The sequence below is a fragment of the Pan paniscus genome, chromosome 8 (assembly GCF_029289425.2).
Source record: "Pan paniscus chromosome 8, NHGRI_mPanPan1-v2.0_pri, whole genome shotgun sequence".
Classification (NCBI taxonomy): domain Eukaryota; kingdom Metazoa; phylum Chordata; class Mammalia; order Primates; family Hominidae; genus Pan; species Pan paniscus.
The window spans coordinates 19,110,451-19,127,116 of NC_073257.2; the positions used below are offsets into that span (position 1 = coordinate 19,110,451).

General features: G+C 45.2%; 1 protein-coding gene across 2 annotated transcripts in view; it reads right to left on the reverse strand.

The window, feature by feature from the left end:
- PRKCQ (protein kinase C theta) overlaps positions 1-16,666 on the reverse strand; it is a 156,210-nt gene that overhangs the window by 139,273 nt on the left and 271 nt on the right. Inside the window, exon 1 of one of the 2 annotated variants that reach the window (XM_034929903.4) lies at positions 16,540-16,648. The exons of the other annotated variant lie outside the window; for it this stretch is intronic. The gene's annotated coding sequence lies outside the window, so the exon portion shown is untranslated. Of the gene's footprint in view, positions 1-16,539; positions 16,649-16,666 lie in introns of those variants that run through there. 2 annotated transcript variants of the gene reach the window in all.

Below are 16,666 nucleotides of genomic sequence, written 5' to 3' on the forward strand. Positions count from 1 at the left end.
TCCTGTACAGGGTTTTCTGGTCTTTTCCCTCCGACACTCCTCCACTCTGTCATTTACCTATACTGAGCTGACATTCCACCAAAATTTACTGAGCACTTGCTATGTGTGGGACTCTCTGCTCAAGCCGAGGGCTAGGGGCTAGACAGACAAAGAGATGCAGAGCCTGCCCTTGGGAGCTCACAGTGCAGTTGGGGAGGGAGGAAGGGTGTGTTAGTGCTGCTGAGCTGTCCATGTGCACAGCATGCCAGGGCACGCAGAGGAGGGACACCTTGACACAGCCTGTGGGGGCCTTTGCAGAGGAGGTGAGGTCTCAGGGGTTAGCAAAGTAACGATGTGAGCGTGAGGAAGTGCACTCAGGCCTGGGATCAGGTGCAGAGCTGTAAAATGCAAGAGGCTTCTGGGGAGCTACGAGGGGCTCAAGGACCCAAGGGAAACCTGAGTCTGGCAGGCAGGGGACAGGCTGGGAAGAACTCATGGGCCCCGCAAAGATTCGGGATTCTATTTTGCAGGTGATATGGAGTAACCAAAGAGCTTTGCAGGGGAGTGCAGCAATCATTTTCGTTTCAGCAAGATCCTCTACCGCACATCTTCTGCGGTGTGAAGAGCGAGACTAGAGGCTCAATCTCAGAAACTAAACGAGGTCCTCTGTAGGAAATATTATGGTATAAATGGCTGCAATACTATTGCTCGATGGCGTTTTCAAAGGCAGCTGCTGCAGCCTATCCCTTCCCCTCCCACCTGTCCTTCTGCGATGCCACTGTACTGCTCGCCCAGTAGTGCTCTCTGCTGCGCCTCCTTGATCTTGCCGGGCCCGTGACCTGTTTTTCACCCAAAGACCAAAGCAGCAGGAACTTCCTAGTTTGGGGCCACATATGGAGGAAAACAGGGGGTGGGGGAATCTCAGCCTCCTAGCTGCATCCACCCAGGGGCCATATAAGGGAGTGACCTCATCTCAGGTCTGACTGCAACCTTATGAGAGGGCCCTAGGGATGCTCTGAAGACCAAAACCGCCAAGCCAAGGCTGACCCAAATCCCTGGCCCACAGAATCGAGAACAAATACAATGGTGCTGTTTTTTTAAGCCACTAAGTTTGGGAGCAGTTTGTTCCATAGCAATTGATATCTTCAAAGCAATGCTCTGGGTCAAATAAACAATGTCAAATAAAGAATAAACTCCCCGCTGACAATTTCAGGACAATAGCATGGGTCCACTGTCAATATATACCAACTTGTACTTCATCCTTAATTACTTGCTACCAAATCCCATTTCAAGCCTTTGTCACACTTCACTGATTAGGGCTTAAGCTTTTTAAAAAGCGGTTTTCAGAAAATGTAATCCTCTGACTCTATCTTGCAAAAGACTAAGAAAATGTGGCATGTGGATTAAAATTCCCTGGAGTTTCGTTTGAATTTTCCTATGGGCAGTGTTTAGATGAACATTCAAGCAAATATACGTTTCACTTTTTGAAACTGCGGAATGTTTGATGCTTCTTTATAATGCGCCTTCTTAGCAGCATGGCTGGGTGTCTTGAGCTAGCACAGTACTTGAATAAATAGTGTGATCTCTCTTTATGTTTACATATTAAGACCCACAGGTCTAGTCTATTTTTTCCATGAGAAAATATCTATAGTATTTTCCTGGAGAAAATTGATTTTATTTTATTTCAATAGATACATATGCTCTCTCTTCTGAGTACTTCAAGGCTGTTCTCTCAAGAGAAGGGGTTTGCTTGCTGGTTTTCTTCTCTATGAAAATAATAAAATTCAAACATGATGCTATGTGTTAACATTTTCCTCTGCGAGCTCTAGCTATGGGAAGTTGCTAATGGTTGAGTTTTACTTTATTCATTTCTAAAAGGAAGTGCTAATTTATGCTTAGCAATGTTCGCCTTTTTTTTGGTGAAAGAAACTGCATTTATTTTATTTTAAAAAGAAACAAAAAGCCCTTTCTTCTTGTTGTGATGCTTTTCTCTCCTAAAGCACTTTTAGTCGCAGATCTCAAGCGTACCACAAATATTAACAAATCTCCTTGTCCAGGAACTAGGGAAGAATCCCGGGAGGAAAGTCCTTTTCGTTGCAATGGCAAATATTTCAGCTGCCTCTGCTTCAGAACTCGGAATTATGCAAGTTACTTCCCACTGAATTACGTTCCTCAAAAGTAATTGCAAAACCACAATTACTTTTGCAAACTAATATTTACAAAGTAGAGTAATTCGCGTTCTTCCTATGCAAGAGTTATTTATGGCTACTGTTCATAGTACCCCTCTAAATAGGTCCCCAGTAAAATGTATGCTAATTTATTTTTATTGAATGACTAATGCAGATGAATTAAAGAGTTCCCATTCTTAGAGGGAGATTTCCTCTATTATTCACCATTACCTTATATTCCAGAAACATAGCCCACTGCGGAAATCCACTTGACCTTTTTAGAGAAGCTTGGTTATCATAACCTTCCTTGTGTTACCATCCCCACTAACACTGTAGAACGAATCATGTTTTGCTGTTGCTACGGTATTAAATTTTAATTCCTCCTGTCCATAGCAAAGCTAATTGTAGCTGAATGACTCCCATGTTTGTGGGACTGCACTTCGGTTTATTGGTGAAGGGTTATGCATGCCACCAGTGGTTGCATTCTCTGACCTACACTGGCTGTTCTGCAGTGGTTATGACAGGACACATTAACTACAGCCCTAGGAGCCTGAAATGTATCCACTTCTTTCCCACTCCAGCTGTCCAGGTGAAATCCTGGTCTGGATGCGAAAAGGACCCCTCAAAACAGCTACAGAATATTCGAATCGGGGGAATCCTAGACCTACCCCTAATGCACTCAACCTTGTCTCCCAATTCCCACTTCTGGGATTTTTCAGTCCGACTTCACTGTCGGGTGGGTCTGGAAGGGGAGCGTGACCCTGGCAGAGGAGGACTAGGTAGGGTGAATGACACAACGAGATTCAGTGGCCTCTCTCCAGTCTTTTCTCCTACAAGGGACAACCTCATGGGTTCCTAATATCCTTGTGTGCCAGCGACCACCTGTCCTCGATTACTGCAAGAAAACTGAAGAACAGAAAGATGGAGAGAACTCAGGAGGGGAGGAACACACTGATGACCAAGCAGACGACACTGGCCAGGAAGAAGTCAGTGCACCCAAGGGTTTCTAGGGAGCTGGCCCGGAACACTTCTCAGTCAGATCCCCTAAAACTCACCTTTAGATATGGACCCAAATCGGAGTGCTTAGGGCTCTCAATATGAATGATTAGGGCCTAAAATATGATATGAACGTTTGGAAACCTTCACATTGGTAACTGGAGGGAAATAAAATATATTCCCTGGCTACAGGAGGCCTCACGAACCTCCTCAATCCAAGGTTCCGTCTGAGCTCTGTGCTGAGAGTTAAAGAGAGAAAGAGAAAGAGAAGACTCGGTACATGCTCTCAGGCTTACTCAAGAGACAATAATTGCATTAAAATATCATTAGGGAGCTCCACTAATGAGAAGGATAGAAGCCTCAAGCTCCCAGAGACACAGGAAGCAGAAAGAAAGTCCACACATCAGAGGCGACTAACACAACAGGACACTTAAAAAAATGCCAATTATATAGTAGGGGCAAATAGTGTTTCATGAACAGGACATAGGGATTCTGTTTGAGAAGAGGCCTCCATGAACAAAGACAGGGATATGCTTGGCCCTAAAGGGCCCACCGTATCTTCCCATTTCTGAAAGGATAGCAGAACACACGGATGGAGATGCAATTTGGGGCCAGAATGCACAAGGTGCCAAGTCTTGCACAGTAAGACGCGTCACCCGAATTCTGCAGACAAAGATGAGTGTAGCTCTCTTCTCTACACTTATCTGACCCTGTGCTTACATTCCTCAGGAGGGAAATGTCCCAGTGTTTTCCCTCTATGACATCCCTGAGGTCACCAAGGCCTTCTGGGGTACAAGCTGGAAACCTCAGCACTGGCTTTAACATTGTTTTAGCCGGGGTTTAGCTGTTGTTAGAAACCCATACATGTGAGTGCCCATTTTATTTTATTGCTGCTGGGATTTATTTCTAATCTTCTTTAAAAGATTATGTTTTTCTTTGGTTTCATAATGTTGGTTTATTCTACTTTTAAGTGAGTCCCTTAAATAGTTTACTACTCTTTCCTTTTAAGATAAACATTCTTTTTTTGTGAATGCTTTCATTTATTTTGTTTTGGGCATACCTCTATCATCCTAATTCTTGAATTTAGTCTTTTACCTTTCTTACTCGTATCTATTTTAGTACATTTAAAAGTGATTATAGGCTGGGCGTGGTGGCTCTCGCCTGTAATCCCAGCACTTTGGTGGTGGCGCAGGGGGTTGGGAGATCATTTGAGGTCAGGAGTTGGAGACCAGCCTGGCCAACATGATGAAAACATGTCTCTGCTAAAAATACAAAAGTTATCCAGGCATGGTGCTGTGAGCCTGTAGTCTCAGCTACTCAGGTGAGGCGAAGGGCGGAGGTTGCAGTGAGCTGTGACCACGCCACTGCATTCCAGCCTGGGTGACAGAGTGAGACTCTTGTCTCCAAAAAAGAAAAAAAACAAAACAAAACAAAAATCCCCCCAAAACTAACAAAAAAAATTATGATTTTGTTTTGAAGAAGACTTAAAATATCTTTTCATTTAATTTAAACAAAATTTTATCTTTTATCCTTTACTATTTTTTCTTTATTAAAATCACTTATGAATTTTTGCTATGTCTACATTTTATGTTTGCCTGTTGCCTCATTCTTTTGCTTATAGAATATTTTTGAATATTTTAATATTATCTTTTATTTCCTGATCACTCTTAGCTTAACCTTTTTTTTTTTTTTTTTTTTGAGATGGAGTCTTGCTCTGTCTCCCAGGCTGGACTGCAGTGGCGTGATCTTGGTTCACTGCAAGCTCCACCTCCCAGGTTCATGCCGTTCTCCTGCCTCAGCCTCCGGAGTAGTTGGGACTACAGGCACACACCACCATTCCTGGCTAATTTTTTTGTATTTTTAGTAGAGACGGGGTTTCACTGCATTAGCCAGGATGGTCTCAATCTCCTGACCTCGTGATCCGCCCACCTCGGCCTCCCAAAGTGCTGAGATAACAGGCGTGAGCCACCGCGCCTGGCCAGTTTAATCTTTTTTTAAATTATTGACATTACAGTGGTCCACAAAGCAGGATGCCAAGGGGATGATAAGGGGAAAAATCACACCATAGACAAGGGGAGATGGAGTCTTTTTCTCGCAGCAAGTCACCTCCCGGAATTCTAAACATTTCCCACCCCCTTCAGCTCTGATTTCTGGTAGAATTTATCTAGATAACTCCAGAGGTCCACAGGCAAAATCTTCCAAGACAATAGTAATTCTGTTGTGCAGACATTTAAGTCACTAGATTGGGATTCTTTTCCTCTAACACTTAGCACACAGTACCTTGGGCATTACAGATTCTAAAATATATGACTCATTTATTTATCCCACTAATATTTACTGAGCACCTACTACGTGTCAGACACAATGCTGACTGCTAGAAGTGCAACAAAAAGAGTAAGAGAGAGTGTGGATCCAGTCCTCAGGGAGTGTACAATGTGGAAGAAAGCCAAGTCCTGATGTGGAGGATCAGGAAGAGCTTTCCAGAGGACAAGAGACATCTTGGGAGCTGAAGATGTACAGGAAGTAGCTCAGAGATTGAGCAGACGTCCACGAGATGAGGGGATGCTGGGACCTCCTAGGAGCTTAAAGAGGCTCAGACTTGGAGGAACCCGATGTGAGGGCTGGAGAGGAAAGGAGTAGAAACTTCTAATCCACATCAGGGAGGCTGGGCTTTATCCCGGGGGCACTGGGTAGCCTTTGGAGGACTTAGAGCAGGGAGTGGCACACTGGGTTCCAGAAGGCAGCCCATGGTAACTACGGCTAGGGAGGAGGTTCCACACCAACCCAGAAGAGAAACGGTGCTGCCTGTAATTAGAGCAGAGGTGGCGGGAGTGTGACAGGCTGGAGGGAACACAGAGGAATTGGGGTGAGTGAATAAAATTGGTTTGGGGCAAGCTATGGAGATAGGGGAGACAGAATCAAGGAAAGACACACAGATTTCAGGTTGTGCAGCAGGTGATGTCTATGCCAGTTGCAGAAAAGAACAGGAGGAGAAAACGTGTTGAAAGAGGAAGGGGAAGGTGGTGCATCCAGTTTGGGGCATGAGGCATTAGACGTGCCCAGGAACTTTCTGGGGAAGAACGGCAAGGATCTGGGGCAGTCATGACTGGGTCACAGTCAGCGAGGAGATAGGTATGGAGGCTGATGAGGGATGAGGATGCTCACAGGGCGGGAAAATTGAGGAACATCAGTCATCCAGGTTGATAAAAGAAGAGGAGCTTGCAAAGGAGAAGAGAGGAAGGAAGGAAGGAAGGAAACATGGGCAGGGGGTCATGGGAGACACAGAGGGACAATGTCCCAGGATGCATGTGTGCTCACAGCACATCTGGTTGCAGGAAGTCAGGTAAGAGGCGGGTAGAACTCCACGGGAATCGGCCATGAGGAGAGTGCGGGTGATCATTTCTGAGGGGTGCAAGAGGCAAGGCCAGGCATCTGTCGTTCAAGACATGTGGGGTGAGGAAGCAAAGGCAGCAAGTGTAGACAACAATTTGAGGAGTTTGATTGTGAAGAGAAGCAAGACAAGGAAGTAGCTGGAGGAAGGTATAAAAGGATATATATTCTTTTTTTCACAGAAGGAAGGGATTTAAGCGCACTTAATACAGGGAGAATGGGGCCAGAAATGAGGGAGAGAAGGAAAATGCAGGTGACAGGGAAGATAAGAGATTGAGATTCCCAAGAACAAGAAAGAAATGGATTCCAGGGCCCCAGGGGAGGTGAGCCTCAGACAGCAACTGAGGGGCTTCTTTTTTTTTTTTTTTTTTTCTAAGACAGACTCTTGCTCTGTCACCCAGGCTGGAGTGCAATGGGGCAATCTCGGCTCACTGCAACCTCTGTCTCCTGGGTTCAAGCGATTCTCCTGCCTCAGCCTCCCGAGTAGCTGGGATTACAGGTATGCGCCAGCACGTCTGGCTAATTTTTGTATTTTTAGTAGAGACAGGGTTTCACCATGTTGGCCAGGATGGTCTAAAACTCCTGGCCTCAAGTGATTCACCCACCTTGGCCTCCCAAAGTGCTTGGATTACAGATGTGAGCCACTGTGCCTGGCTGGAACTGAGGGGTTTCTTTCGTTGTGAAAGAAAAGAAGGATGAGAGGATGGATTCAGATAAAGTGAGGCGTTCAGCCCTGTGATCCCCGGGTGGGGGCAGTTCTGAATCGGGAAACTTGTACTTTCTCAGGGAAGCAGGAGGCAAGACAGCTGCTGAGCGCGAGGGGACGGCGGAGGCAGAAGCAGCTGTGGAGAAGCTGCCGTGGGAAGGAAGATCATTGGCCAGGGAAACATCTGGGAGCTGAGGAAGACAGAGATCCTAGATGGAGTGGGAAGTCACAGAGCTACAGCATCCTGAATTTGCAGAGCGGCGTGCTTTCCGGGAGAACTCATCAGCCTATGTGTAGACACTGGAAAAAGCAGACAGTTGGATTTAGCTGTGATCCCAGTGACCACAGAGGGGGCAAAGAAAGTGCATCATCTCACACAACATCACCAGGCGGTCCTTCCCCAGCAGCAAGGGAAACACTTTCGTGGAGGGACAGTGGCCAAGTTTATATTTGTCAATGTCAAGCTGAAAGCTCTCTAGTCTGTATAATAAACACTATTTCTTCCTAACCTGTCTTGCTCTTTATGAAACTGATGGGTATATTTCAAAGTTTATAACCTTCCTAACAAACCAGGGACATGGTTGTTATTACATACTCCCCTTAAGAAAATATCTTCCCCTGATAGGCGGGGTGGCTCACACCTGTAATCCCAGCACTTTGGGAGGCCAAGGCAGGCGGATCACTTGAGGCCAGGATTTCAAGTCTAGCCTGGCCAACATGGTGAAACTCTGTCTCTACTAAAAACACAAAAATTAACCAGGTGTGGTGGTGCATGCCTGTAGTCCTAGCTACTCTCGAGGCTGACACAATAATTGCTTGAGCCTGGGAGGCAGATGTTGCAGTGAGCCGAGATTGAGTCACAGCACTCCAACCTGAGCAACAGAACAAGACCCTGCCTCAAAAACAAACAAACCAACCAACCAACAAACAAACCAAGAAACAAACAAACAGGAACCAGGTGTGGTCCTTCCCTAAACAGCCACCTAACTAACAAACTTTGGGAACACAGTCCCTGGAGGTATGGAAAGAATACCACCACATCAGAAGCCAAGAGATCAGGGGTCAGCGCTAGTAATTTAATCTGTGACCCTTGATCAAGTTTCTTAACCTGCACACCTCAGCTGGCTTCTCTGTAAGCTGTGAGATCCACCCAACATATGGGGCTTTCTGAATGACTGATTCCCACGATCCAGGCCCAGGGCATGACCAACGACTGCCTTCCCATCACTCCCTCTTCCTTCCAGCCCCTAAGCTCATCTGATTCTATGACTTAAAGGAATGGTATAGAAAACTAAATGCCATAGGTATGTAATTTTCTTTAATTTTTATTTTTATTTTAAGTTCTGGGATACATGTGCAGGACGTGCAGGTTTGTTACATAGGTAAACATGTGCCATGGTGGTTTGCTGCACCTATCAACCCATCACCTAGGTATTAAGCCCCACATGCATTAGCTATTTTTCCTAATGCTCTCCCTCCCTCCAATCCCACCTCCCGACAGGCCCCAGTGTGTGTTGTTCCCCTCCCTGTGTCCACATGTTCTCATTATTCAGCTCCCACTTATAAGTGAGAACATAAGGTGTCCAGTTTTCTGTTCCTGTGTTAATTTGCTGAGGATGATGGCTTCCAGCTCTATCCATGTCCCTGCAAAGGACAGGGATCTCATTCCTTTTTATGGCTACATAGTATTCTATGGTGTGTATGTACATTTTCTTAATCCAGACTACCATTGGTGGGCATTTGGGTTGATGCCATGTCTTTGCTATTGTGAATAGTGCTGTAATGAACATACGTGTGCATGTATCTTTATAACAGAATGGTTTATATTCCTTTGGATATATGCCCAGTAACGGGAGTGCTGAGTCAAATGGTATTTCTGGCTCTAGATCTTTGAGGAATTGCCACACCATCTTCCACAATGGTTGGACTAATTTACATTCCCACCACCAAGAGTGTAAAAGCGTTCCTATTTCTCTGCAACTTTGCCAGCACCTGTTGTTTCTTGATTTTTTAATAATCACCATTCTGACTTGCAGGAGATGGTAACCGATTGTGGTTTTGATTTGCATTTCTCTAATGATCAGTGATGTTGAGGGTTTTTTTTTCCATGTTTGTTGGCCGCATGAATGTCTTCTTTTAGGTACGAACAGATTTAATGTGTCCCAAACCAAATGATACAAAGTTTCATGAAATAATTACCCTTCCTACATGAAATGCATCTTAATATTTTCTGTTTTATTTTATTTCATGCTTGTTATCACCCCCAAAATTAATGTCATTGCCCACTAGTAGACTGTGTCTTGGAGTTTGAAAAACTGTGTAGAAGGCCTGCTTTTGTATAGCTAAAACATATCAGTGAAAACAGAACGGAAAATGTTGAAGCTTATGCCCTAAAAATGCTGAACACAGCTGAGATGAACTTTTCTCAAAACGACAAGAACAACAACATTTCTGCTTACTTTCAGGACAGACTTGGCTCACCTCTGAACCCCTGTCCTTTTGGCTAATTCCCATACATCTTCCATCCCCACCCGCGATACCTTGTCCTCTGAAAGCCTTTCCTGAACCTCCGAATCAGGACTTGGTTCCCTTCTACATGTTCTCAAAGCACCCAAGCAATCATCTACATATAGTGCTTAGCACAGCAAACGGCCGATAGTGACAAGTCAATACATGTTAGAATATATTGCCATAGTTTGTTTACTTTTTTATTTTTCCAATAGATTGTATGCTCATTAGGAATTCTTGCCCACAGGGAAAAAATTTCAGGATGACAAGGATTCTGCTTCTGCAGATATTTAAACCACCAGATAGAAATTTTTTTCTTTTAACACTTAGCCGCAGTCCTTTAGGTGTTACAAGGTTAAAAAAAGAAAAACCCAAAAGATGTGTTCTTGGTATCAGCTAACACTCCAGTTAAAGGCGAAAAGAGCTAGGCCAGGTGTGGTGGCTCATGTCTTTAATCTCAGCACTCTGGGAGGCCAAGGCGGGCAGATCACTTGAGCCCAGGAGTTAGAGACTAGCCTGGGCAACATGACAAAACACCATCTCTACAAAGTGCACAAACTAGCCAGGCCATGGTGGCATGCAACTGTAGTCCCAGCTACTCAGGAGGCTGAGGCCGGAGGATCCCTTGAGCCTCAGAGGCGGAGGCTGCTGTGAGCTGAGATCGTGCCACTGCACTCCAGCCTGGGCGACAGAGCAAGACCCCGTAAAAAAAAAAAAAAAAAAATGCAAAGAGCCAAAGAGCAGACCCCTGGCTGTCTTGTTGTCTTTCCCTCCTAGTTGTTCATGAATTAAGTGCCCAGTGAGGAGACAGCTGCCAAGGTATAGGTGAGTTTGCAGTGCAAGCCGAGTGCTGTGAGTTCATGGGCAGGTAAAACTCTCTGAAACGCTGGAGAGAACCTGAATGGCACTTGTATACATTGGTAGATAAAGCATTTAAAGGGTTCCTCCTGTTCTTAGAAAAGGATCAAACTCCTTCGTATGACTTAACGCAGGACAACTCTACGGGACAGTCTGCCCAGGACAATCTGGGTTTGTACCTGTTACCCAAGCTTAGTGATTAATAACGTGCTCTTTCACTCTATAAACAGTCCCCATCTGGAGGATAACGTATATGGTTCACCTGCTTACAGGTCCTATGTGATCTGGCACAGCTGACTCCTCCAGCTCCACCCAGCAATAGCCCACACACTGGCACATGCTCCTTTCTCGCAGCATCACTGCTATCAGAGATCACAGTTTTCTTCACTTTGCAAATGGAGAGAATGACACTCCAAGAAGTTCACTGGTTAAGGCCATATGGCAAATTAGGATGGGGAGCAGAGGTTTAAATGGAAGCTGTGATGCTTACTCTGCTCATTTCCACTCACCTGCAAGGCTTAGACTGGACTGCACTGGGATTCCAGACTCACATGCTGCAGGGGCATTCTACAAACACTGTTCCTACCTCCCAGAACCCCCATCTGGCTCACTGCCACTTCCCCTTCAGGTCTCAGTTGAGCCGTCACTGACAGCTCTGCGACACCCCAAATCTAGCTGTGCACATAATACCAAGTGTGTCCCCTATTGAAACACTTACACAATCATTCTGCACATATTTGTTCAGAACTTGGTATGTGTCGGGCCCTGTTAGAGTGGCTGCGGACACATCTAGGGACAAAATGCCAGCCCTCATGGAGTTTCATGCTAGAGGAAAAAAGAGACAGAAAGGAAACTAGCAAATATAACACAGAGTTGCATGACATCATAAACTGATACAAAATAGTACAAATATCTCATGAATTCATCACCATTCATTATAATTTCCTATTTGCCTGACCACATCTCCCTGTGGGTTTTGCAGCACGGAGTGTGATCTGAAGCTTGCAACAAAGGCCTGGTGAATTCAATAGCAGTTTCCCTTTCCATTCTCTCCATTGTCCTGGGAACTTGTCCTGCTCTGGTAACATACAAAAGATAATTATATCTGTAACTAACCTTCTAAAAAGCATCTGTCCCACACATGCAGGGTTATTAATACTGATGATATGTTCACTTTATTCTCAACAACTACTCATTTCTGAATCATAAGGTTCCTCATGGAGGTGGAGATAACCCTACCTACAGGGACGTTCTGTTTATGTTTTAGGGACTGTCCTTTCCATGGCTTCCCTAGTCCCTCAGGTGCTGTGTGAGTTGTATTTCCTCCATTAATTCTACACTAGAAAAAGGTGTATATGCTCAAGCTGGGATAGGAAATAGACAATGAACTCAGGAGTAGCATCAGCCCTGCCATTGGGCATTCAATGATTGGGTAAAAAGTTAACTATCAGCACCTTACACCAATTAGAAAGGCTACTATAAAGAAGATTTTTTTAAAAAGCCCAGGTGCGGTGGCTCACGCCTGTAATCTCAGCACTTTGGGAGGCCAAGGTGGGTGGATCATGAGGTCAAGAGATCGAGACCATCTTGGCCAACATGGTGAAACCCCATCTCTACTAAAAATACAAAAGTTAGCTGGGTGTGGCAGCGCGTGCCTATAGTCCCAGCTACTCAGGAGGCTGAGGCAGGAGAATTGCTTGAACCTGGGAGGTAGAGGTTGCAGTGAGCTGAGATCGTGCCACTGCACTCCAGCCTGGCGACACAGCGAGACTCCATCTCAAAAAACACAAAACAAAAGACAGCGTTGCTGAGAATGTGGAATAATTGGGACCCTTTCTACCACTGGTGGGAATGAAAAACGGTCCAGCCACTGTGGAAAACAATATGGCAGTTACTCAAAAAATTAAACATAGAATTACCCTACGACCCCACAATTCTACTGCTGGGTACATACCCCAAAGAATTGAAAGCAGGACCTCAAACAGATATCTGCATGTTCCTCTTCACGGCAGCATTATTCACAATAATCAAAAGATAGAAGCAACCATCAACAGATACAAGGATAAGCAAAATGTGGTATATCCATAAATGGAATATTATTCAGACTTAAAGAGGAAGGAAGTCCTGTCCAATGCTGTCACATGGAAACAGCTTGAGAACACTATGCTAAGTGAAATAAGACAGTTACAAAAGGATGGATACTGTATTCTGCTTATGTGAGGTCCCTAGAGCAGTCAAAATCTTAGAGACAGGAAGTAGAAGGGTGGCTGCCAGGGGCTGAGGGGAAAGACGGATGAGGAACTAATGTTCCATGAGGACAGAGTTTCAGTTTTAGGAGATGAGAAGAATTCTGTGGATGGATGATGGCAATGGTTGCACAACAATGTGAATATACTTAATATCACTGAACTGTACACTAGAAAATAGTTAAGAAGTTAAATTTTAAGTTATGTGTATTTTACCACAATAAAAAAGTTAATTGGTAGGTCACCTGGGACTGTGGTTTAAAGCAAATGCTTGATGGTTAGACTAATCTGGATGGTCCAACTAACCTGACTCTACCACTTACTGGTTATAAGACCTGGACAAGGGGCTCTACCCCTTGAGCCTCAGTTTCCTCATCTGAAAAACTGGAATAATAATAATATCTAATTTATAAAGGCTTTTGGAGGTTAAATGAAGCAGTAATGCCTCTTACATATAAATAAAATTCTGAGTATGATATACAGCACATAAATTCTAAATAATAATGACTCAAAACCATATTTCATTGGTTTTGTTAATGCTGATTATTATTATAATTAATACTATTAGCTTAATTCAAAAGCTAACATCAACCTACAGCAACCTGCAGAAAGATGTCCTGCCAAATACTTGCTAATTTAATCCAGGAGCAAAAATCTATGATTCTGGGCTTGAGTGAGCTTTCCTAATTTGGAAAACTCTGATGCTCATTTTGTCTCCAAGAATGTGTTTAGATGACAGAGCAATCAGAATTTGACATGTATAAATGCTTGGCATGTTAAAATAATAAAAGATATTTTCACCATTGTAAGGAAACAGCTTTTAATCCATCTCTCTGGTTCAACATCACATTTTTCTATAGTTTCTCATGACTTCTTCCTTAACAATTGGAATAGGTATGAAAAAGCTGAGCTGAACACATAGCTGCTTAGAAATGAGCTGCTTAAAGTGTTAAAATAACAGAAACAGCAAGCATGAGTTTAATGCTATGTATGCCGTCACAATACTAATTTCCCTATTTTAAATTACAGATTACACACACACATACACACACATACACACACACACGGAATCACGTCTATATTGCTGGGATTTTCATTATATAACAATATATCATTTTAAATGATTTGAGGCAAATTATTGAAAAAAATTAAAGACTGAACTCCATAAAAAGGAAATCACCTGAAATCAAACATAACCTTGTTAACAAACCATCACATTAGCAACATTTTTAGGGGCAACAACATAATCAGCATCTCTACGACATCAAATGCATTAAAAACAGGAAGTACTAACTCTAATTCCTAATTTCCAGATAGGCAAATATACCATAATTAAATAACACGTTATAAGGAGATTTGTCTGTGTAGGTCTACTTCTGAATCCCCGAACTTACATACTTGTACCACAAGCCCATACTCTTGAAAGAAAATTCTGGGCCCAGTCCACATGGAATTTTGGTTAAAACATCTAATTCATTGCAGAGAAGAATTTAGTCTTTTCCACGGAAGAGACGGCATGTGTTAGAATGAGAATACTTTATAGAAATGACCAGTGACAAGCCGGCTATGTAAGGGGGCTTCTGATGCCTGGCGTTAACAAGAGACAGAGAGTATTATTGTTGAAAGGGATCTTTGAGATTATAGAAAGAGCTGAGGTGTGAATAATCGAACACCATCCCCTTGATGCCTGAAGGAGAAGTGAGACAGCAAAACAAATCAAATTTCCAGGAGCTGCACCGTGTATGGTGAGCGAAGACGCAGTGAGGACATGTCTGTAGGAGAACAGAGGTAGAAGTTAGCTCAAGTAACAGCTGCCATCCCGAGGCACCACAGCACAAGACAGTAGCGGAAATGAACATGACAACGCGGATGGTGGGTGACAAGAGTCTTGCCTGGATATTGACATTTTTAAAGTGTAGAAGAAAATCGCAGGTCACTGAAACAAAGGCTGATGGTGCCCAGCAGGTTACTCTTGAAATCAGAAACAGAAGTTCATGAGAGACAAGAAGACAGAAACAACAACAGAAAAACTTAGAGTGGATCGCTAACTTGCAGGAGCTGTGCAGCTTTGGCTTTGCAGGTTTTAGAAGCTCTCCCTACGCCACGTCTTTAAATATATGTATGTTCAATCAGCAGGAGGAAGGGACTAACAAGAGCCTTCTGCGGTAAGCACCTGCATCAAACAATGGCACTGATCTCAGAGGGATTTTAAACAGCTGTGCATAAACTTCAAAAGTAATTTGCAACCATATTAGTAAATGTCACCCTTCTTCCCGCTAGACACAGCACTTTTAAAAGAGATGAAGCATCCGCAGTAAGCCTGCCATTTTACAAGGGTTACCAAAGATAAGTTAGGGAAAAAATGAAGATGATTCACAAGGTCGGGGTGTGGGGTGGGGTGGGGTGGGGGACCCAGGACCTTAGGAATAGGGCTTGTCTATCACACAGCCTCGGGCAGGAAGGGCCCAGTGGGGACCATGGCTTCTAGGGAGCAAACCAAGGGAAAAGAACAACGGAGTGGACCCTCCAGGCTTCTTGCCTCTCTCACGGAGCCTCACGAATCCCAATGGTTTAGAATTTTCTTTGGCAAAAGAAAAGGACAAAGAGGCCGGAGTTGACAGAAAGCATGGGCAGACTTCTCAGATCTTGTAGGTGGTTCTTAAAAGAATTCAGCAGGCTTGAGGTGTGCTCTCAAAGGGCAACTGGAACGTCAAGGACTTGGACACCAGGCACAGATGGTTCATTTCCCATGGACAGGAAGAGGGCACGGAGTGCTCCCTCTTCCCTCCACCTTCTCCAGCCTAGTCCCCCTCAGCCTGTGCCACTCCTGAATCATCTTTTATTAGCACCACGTCCAGCCCGCACAGGGGCAGGACAGCCCAGGGAACAAGGCAGTTCTGTGGCGCTCTCCTTGCAGAAATGACCGGAGTCTCCCAATCCAGCCAGCCCGTGGACCTCTCTTCATGCCCACGGGGGAGCGCCCACGCCTGTAGCATTCAACAGTCACTCTCCCATTGATAACGGTGGCTCTCGAAAATCCAATACCACAAAGATACTTTATTGCACAAACTTTGCTTGGTTAACCTGGCCCTCAAAGCTGGGGAATAACCTCACTTGAGGCTACAGGAATGAGCACGCAGACTTTTTTTTTGGTATCTTTCAAAGACCTGCCTCCCCCTCCCCCAGGCCCTTGACAAGAAACTTGGCTTGTTTAGAAGCCTGAGCAATGGCACCCCCGTCCGTGCTCCAATACATTCCCAGAAAACGGGGTATGCTCCCCTGTGGACAGCATACCATCTCCAGAAAACATGTTTCCTCACGCATTTTTTTTTTAACAAGAATACAAAAACTTTCCACCTTCTTCCCTCCCCGCAGGCCCCCTTTCGTTCAGGTGAGAAGGAAAAGGGAGAAGAAAGGAGGAAGCGCCCCCAGGCCGGCGGCCCCCACCCGGCTAAGGTCGCCAGCATCCCGCATCCCGTGCGACCTGCGTCCCAGAAACCCAGCGGGGAAATTCTTCCCGGTGCGCTCTTGCGCCCGCTTGGTTCCATTTCCCACTCCGCCTGCTCACCCGGCAGCCCTCACCCCTTCCCGGAGGCTCTCCGAGGGGCCCGGGTAGCCCTTCCCGCCACGGGTCTCGGCCCCTCCAGCCCGCTCCCTCCCGGCGGCGGCGCGGGGCGCGGGGCCCTACCTGGAGCGAGCACGGCGCCGCTGCTGCCCGGTGGCGCTGGGACTGCGCGGGGACTGCGCGGGGACTGGCGGGGCTGGCGGGACTGGCGGGGCCGGCGGGGCTGGCGGGGCCGGCGGGGCTGGCGGGC